Source organism: Nicotiana tomentosiformis, chromosome 3 (assembly GCF_000390325.3).
Source record: "Nicotiana tomentosiformis chromosome 3, ASM39032v3, whole genome shotgun sequence".
Lineage (NCBI taxonomy): Eukaryota > Viridiplantae > Streptophyta > Magnoliopsida > Solanales > Solanaceae > Nicotiana > Nicotiana tomentosiformis.
The window spans coordinates 74,298,229-74,304,480 of NC_090814.1; the positions used below are offsets into that span (position 1 = coordinate 74,298,229).

The 6,252-nt window shown below is 36.7% G+C and overlaps 1 long non-coding RNA gene across 1 annotated transcript; it reads left to right on the plus strand.

Moving 5' to 3' along the window:
* The first annotated feature begins 2,093 nt into the window (after positions 1 to 2,093).
* LOC138908764 (uncharacterized) lies at positions 2,094 to 5,600 on the plus strand. Its single transcript, XR_011415165.1, has 2 exons — positions 2,094 to 2,528; positions 3,933 to 5,600. It is a non-coding gene; the product is annotated as an uncharacterized lncRNA (long non-coding RNA).
* Positions 5,601 to 6,252: the final 652 nt, after the last annotated feature.

Sequence of the window (6,252 nt, forward strand, 5' to 3'; positions counted from 1 at the left end):
CTTGTCACTACTTTGTCGAGGTTAGGCTCGACACTTACCAGTACATGGGGTCAGTTGTACTGATACTGCACTCTGCACTTTCTGTGCAGATTTTGATTCCGGCTCGGGTTGATTGAGATTTTGCTATTGGTCCGCTGTCCGGAGACTCAAGGTAGATCTGTCGGCGTTCACATACCTTGAAGTCCCCGTCTATCTTTTCTGGTCTACTATTTCTTTCATTCAGACAGTTGTATTTCTTTTTGACTATTACTTGTAGCAAATTCTAGAATGCTCGTGAATTGTGACTCCAGATCCGGGTGGTAGTAATTAATACAGTTTTATGATATTCTATACTTATTATATTTTATTTTAGTTAATTATTGTTATTTACTGAATGGAAATAAGGAATTGGTTTAATGATTCTCTAACGTTGGCTTGCCTGGAAAGTGAAATATTAGGTGCAATCACGGTCCCGTCGGTGAAAAATTTCGGGTCGTGACATTATACTAGTCCAAGAGCATGAAATATGATATTTATTCATCATATACATGTGTTCTTGTTTACTTGCTTCTATGTGATATGATTTGAACTGGATGTTTGTGACCACGCCTGGCGGATTGTGTTGTTATGCTTGTGACCATGCGGGATGGATTATGTTATTACGCTTGTGACCACGCCGGGCGGATTATGTTGTTATGTCCGTGACCATGTCGAGTGGATTATGTTGTTATGCATGTGACCATGCCGGGCAGATTATGATATTATGCATGTGATCACGCCGGACAAATTGTGATATTTTTATGTGAGTTGTCTGTGCAGCACGTGAGTACTCCATGCCGATTAATATTATTAACACGTGAGATACCCGTGCAACATGTGAGTTACCCGTGCAACATATGAGTTACCCGTGCAGCACGTGAGTTATCCGTGAGGATCCAGATATTGATATTATAGCATGCTAGTTATCCATGCGGTTGATATTATTAGCACATGAATTGTTCGTATAGCACGTGAGTTGTCCGTGCTGCGTGTGGATACGGATCCATCCCCCTGGGGTCACCCTCTCATGTTTCTCTATTGATGGTGTACACACAGATTGTGAGAAGCTGGCAAGGTTTCTGGTTGATGTGATCTCTGGGAGAGCTGGTTACTATTATTCAGATCAGGTTGCGCCCCGCAACAGGCTTTATTGGCTCATTGTTATTTGGATCGGATTGTGCGCCACAATGGGCTGATATTTTGTTATTGTATTTTATCTTTACTTGCAATTTTCTTGATTGTTTGTATGATTTACTTGAATATCTTCCTTATATGCTGGATTGTTGACTGAACAGAATACTTTAAAACAAAGAATTGTGAGCATCAAGTTGGTAATTTTTACCTGAGATTTCCTGATTGTTTTCATATATTTATTCTATACTTATTGAAATTATGAATTGTACATGTGATATCGAGTATCATTTATAATTCTTGCTTCTAATACCTCGCCGAAATTAGCTATGATATTTATTGAATGCATGGGGTTGGTTGTACTCAAACTACACTTCTGCACCTTGCGTGGAGCCGATGTTGTTGTGTATGGCGGGAGCCAGAATTGGGAGCGTACCTGATTTTCGGACATATCTACATCTTGTTCTTGGTAGTTTAGATTTAAGTTCAATTTATGTATATTTCAATTAGATGTTGTGAATATTATTTCATACCAGCCTTGTAAATCTGAAGTCTTAGTGGCTCATGACTTGTACTACCAGTACTTAGGGAGTTGTATAAATTCAGTTATTTCACTTTTTGACTCTTATCATCATCATTAATTTATGTTACTGTTATATGGCTTACCTAGCAGGTTATGTTAGGTTCCATTACGACTAGTTGGATTTTGGGTCGTTACACCGCACTACACATTGCAAGGCCAATCAATCAACCACAAGTTGCTAACAATCAAGTCCCAAGATAAGGTCCACTTCCATAAGATAGACAAGATAGATTTGAGCATCAACAACAACCTCTTAGGCCACAACAACCACAAAATGACTGTGATAATGATTTGAATGATAAACCGATTAAAGTCCAACCTAGAAGGAAGGTACAAGAAGGATTTAGAGGGAGAGGTGGAGGGCATGGTTAAACTTGAATTTTCTTTCAATGTTTGCACAACATTTCAGTTACAGTTTCATACTCTATTTAATTCCCATTTCCTATTCAAATTCCTTATATAAATTTTCAGTTACAAAATAAGTTTTTATCATACCCAATCTTCTTTTATCCCAGACCCATTTTCCTCTTTTGCTCATCTCCTCTCAAATCCTTTACTAACCAATTCTTTCTTCCAAAATTTCTTTTTCGGCTATGGTGACCAGCCTTATGTTATTAAATTATTATTTTCATCTCTTCGTTAACCATTTCAATTTTATAATTCCTCTTTCTTATGCCAGATTGATGTGAATAATTACCCCATCTCATAAAAAAGAAAAAAAAAATTAGAAAAGTTCTTCAACAATCCATTTTTCCTTTGAGGTTTATTATTGTCTTTATGAAGTCTTCTATTACTGGTATTAATGGTTTAATTTACTAAGTTTGAAGATTTTATTAGCTTTGATAATTGGCTTACTTTTGGAATATGTGAAATATTGTTATGGAGAAATACTTGATGAAAATTTGTTGTTTGTTAGTTGTTTTATAAGTTTTCTTTGATTTTGGAGCAAGAATACAAGATATTTTATCGGTATTTTAGTTTATTATGGTAATTGTGCCCGTCTCCATTAATAATTTATTGATATTGTAGTTTTTTTATGATGTTGTGACCAGTGATTATTGAGTTTATTTACATTCATCTTTTAATTCTACGTTCTGATATTATTTACCAGAATGCAAAGAAATTTTCTTGAAACCCCTTCGTGGATAAAGCATGAAGATTGTGCGTTTTCCTTGCTCTATTATCTTTGGGGTGTTTCGAACATATTTTTATTTAATTTTTATGTTTAAATTGATTAATGTGAAAAACGAAACCTTTTGGTTTGACGTTTTCGTCTTTGACGTTTTGGTGTTATGTTATCATATCCACTTCTTTTTATTTCACTTAAAGTTATGTTTTGGTTAGATTGTTTCTCTTAGTGAGTGAAAATTTATGTTCAGTAAAATACCTTAATGTGGATGTTATACTATGAAAAAAACATAAAGATATCCTATTCTTTGTGAAAACGTACAATTTAGTTATTTTAAGATTAAAGTATTTGAAATATATCATTTTATAAATTCAATTTCTGAAACGCTTAAATTAGTATCATTATGTTTTTATTTCGGACACAAATTTATTTTCTAATTTGTCAGCTTGAGTCTTCCATGAGGCTTTCAACTCTATCAAGGCTCTTCAAGACTAGATTTAGAACTTCAGTCCTCCACGAGGTTTTCAGCTTCGGTCCTCCATTTCTCATAGTAATAATCCTTCACTCGCAATATAATAGGGAAAGATTGATGTATAAAATGTGGAGGTATTTTGTTTGGTTCCAGTGTCACTTATGCAAAAACTAATTGACTAAGCTGATATTTTTTTAAAAAACTTATTGCGGCACTATGGACAATTTTTCATAGTTTTTGTCAAAGAAGTAACATCTTTATTGAAATAGGAAAATAGAGCATCTTCTTTTATTTTTTTTTACAGATTTGAGGAAATGTTGTATACCTTCTTGCTATATTATTCTCTCAAATTCGACAAATTGTTATGCCATATTTTGTAAGATTTTCAACATTCCTTTTGTTGTTTACTACATTGTGTTTTTTATTTTTCTAAAAGGTTGAGGAAATGCTATAATGCCTTTTGTGTGATATTTTATTAATTAATTGTAATGACCCGACTGGTCGTTTCGAGTATTTGCACTTCGCTCGGTAGTTTGAGGCCATGAGTAGCTCTGTATGATGTATTATGACTTGTGTGAATCGTCGGTTTTGGTTTTCAGGTTATTTTGAACTGATTTGGAAGAATGAATATCATGATTGAAGCCTTAAGTTGGAAGTGGTAATTAAGTTTGAAGTTTGTAAATTTGACCTCGGAATGAAGTTTATATGATTCCTTTAGGTCCGGATGGGGCTTTTGGACTCAAGCGTATGCCCGAATTTGTATTAGAATATTTCTAGAAGGATCCAGCACTAATTGGCGAAAATTGGAAATTTGAAGGTCTGAAAAGTTCATAAGTTTACCGAGAGTTGACTTTGTGGATATCGGATTCGGATTGTGGTTCCGAAAATTAGAATAGCTTTGTTATATCATTTGGGACTTGTGTACAAAATTTGAGTTCATTCTGAGTTGACTGGATATATTTCGACGCGAGTTTTGAAAATTGAAAGTTCTAAGTTCATTACTTTTGATTTGAGGTGTGATTCATTATTTTGATATTGTTATGCGTGATTTGAGGCCTCGAGTAGGTCCGTGTTATGTCATGAAACTTGTTGGTATATTTGGATGGGGTCCTGCAGGACTCGGGTGAGTTTCGGACGAGGTTTGGACCATTTCGCCGCATGTTGCATTTGGTTAAGGCTGTTGGTTCTGGTGTTTCCGCATCTATGGAAGAATGGGACGCAGATGTGGACAGTTGGTCACAGAAGTGAAGGAAGGCTTGGATGGGGATCATCGCAGATGTGGAGGTAGAGGCGCACCTCTATGTGCGCAGAAGCGGAGGTTGTGATCGCAGAAGTGGGTATGTGTGCAGAAGCGTGTTTTGTCTCACACCTACGCTTGCACAGAAGCGGTGCATGTTGCATAGGTGCGTAAGAGCATACCTCCAGTGTTTTCTTTGTTGTCTCGCACCTGCGCTTCCGCAGAAGTGGCCCTTTGTTCGCAAAAGCGAAAATCGCTGGGCAGAAGCTATATTTTCCAGGGTTGGTCGTTTTATTCTCATTTTCAGACTTGGAGCTCGGTTTTGGGCGACTTTGGAGAGGAATTGCATCACAAGGATTGGGGTAAGTGTTTTATACTCGATTTTGATTATATTTCGTGATTCTATCTTTGTTTTTGGTAATTGATCTATGAATGTTAAAGTGAAATTGTGGCTATTAGCCTAAAGTTTCATGGGGTGAGTTTTTGAGTTATGATCATCAATTCGGAGTCGGATTTGGGTGAAACTAGTATGGTTAGAATCATAATTGAAAGGGTTATCAGATTTTATAAGTTTCGTCGAGTTCCGGGGCACGGGCTCTGATTGGACTTTTGGGTTGAGTTTTGGCTTTTAAATAAAGATTCGTCCTGTATCAATTGGGCTTGTTTCCGTTGGCATTATTTGATATATTTGAATTACTTTTGGCTCGTTTCGAGCCGTTCGGATGTCGGTACGCACGGGGTGGCATTTTTGGAGCATCGCTTGGACTACTCGATATTGGATTTAGCTTGTTCGAGGTAAGTAATATTTCTAAAGTTGGTGCTGAGGGTATGAAATTCCGAATTACTGGTTATGTGATTGATGTTGAGGTGACGCGCATGCTAGGTGAAGGGGGTGTGGGAGTGCACCGTGTGAGTTGTCATTTAGTCAATTACATGGAACTATGTAGCTATCTTATCTGAACATTTTTACTGTACTCTATGTGTTAGAGCACTTGAGCAATAATTTATGGTAGAAATCTTGTTTACGCTATGTGTTGGAACGATTGGGACACACAATGGTCGTTCTTTACCGTCGAATTATGTGCTTAGTTGCAATTATGTACTCAGTCGCATTCATCATTTCATATTATGATTCAGTCTCTGCTATCGTATATTTTCGCATCCCTTATCATTTATTAAGGTTGCTTAGCATGAGCAATGTGAGCCCGAGAGACTCGAGAGATTATTGACTGAGTGAGGCTGAGGGCCTGATTATGAGTGATAATTACGGGATCGGGCTGCACGCCGTAACATATTTTTATTTATTTATGCCTGGATCTGGCTTATTATATCACTTGGACTAAGAAGCCCCTCCGGAGTCTGCACACCAATAGTGAGCGCAATGGATATTATATTTGAGATGGAGTTTCCTGGGCATGGAGTTGCCCTATATATATTATATTTGGGATGGAGTTCTCCGGGCATAGAGTTTCCCTATATATTCATATTTGGGATGGAGTTCTCTGGGCATGGAGTTGCCCTATACTTTTATATTTGGGATGGAGTGTCACGACCCAAAATCCTAACCTGTCGTGATGTCGCCTATCTCAATACTAGGTAAGCTAAAAATCTCAATGAACCACAACTTCTTTTAAGTCTGAAAATATAATATTTAAATAAAATCCACAAATCTTACAAATACT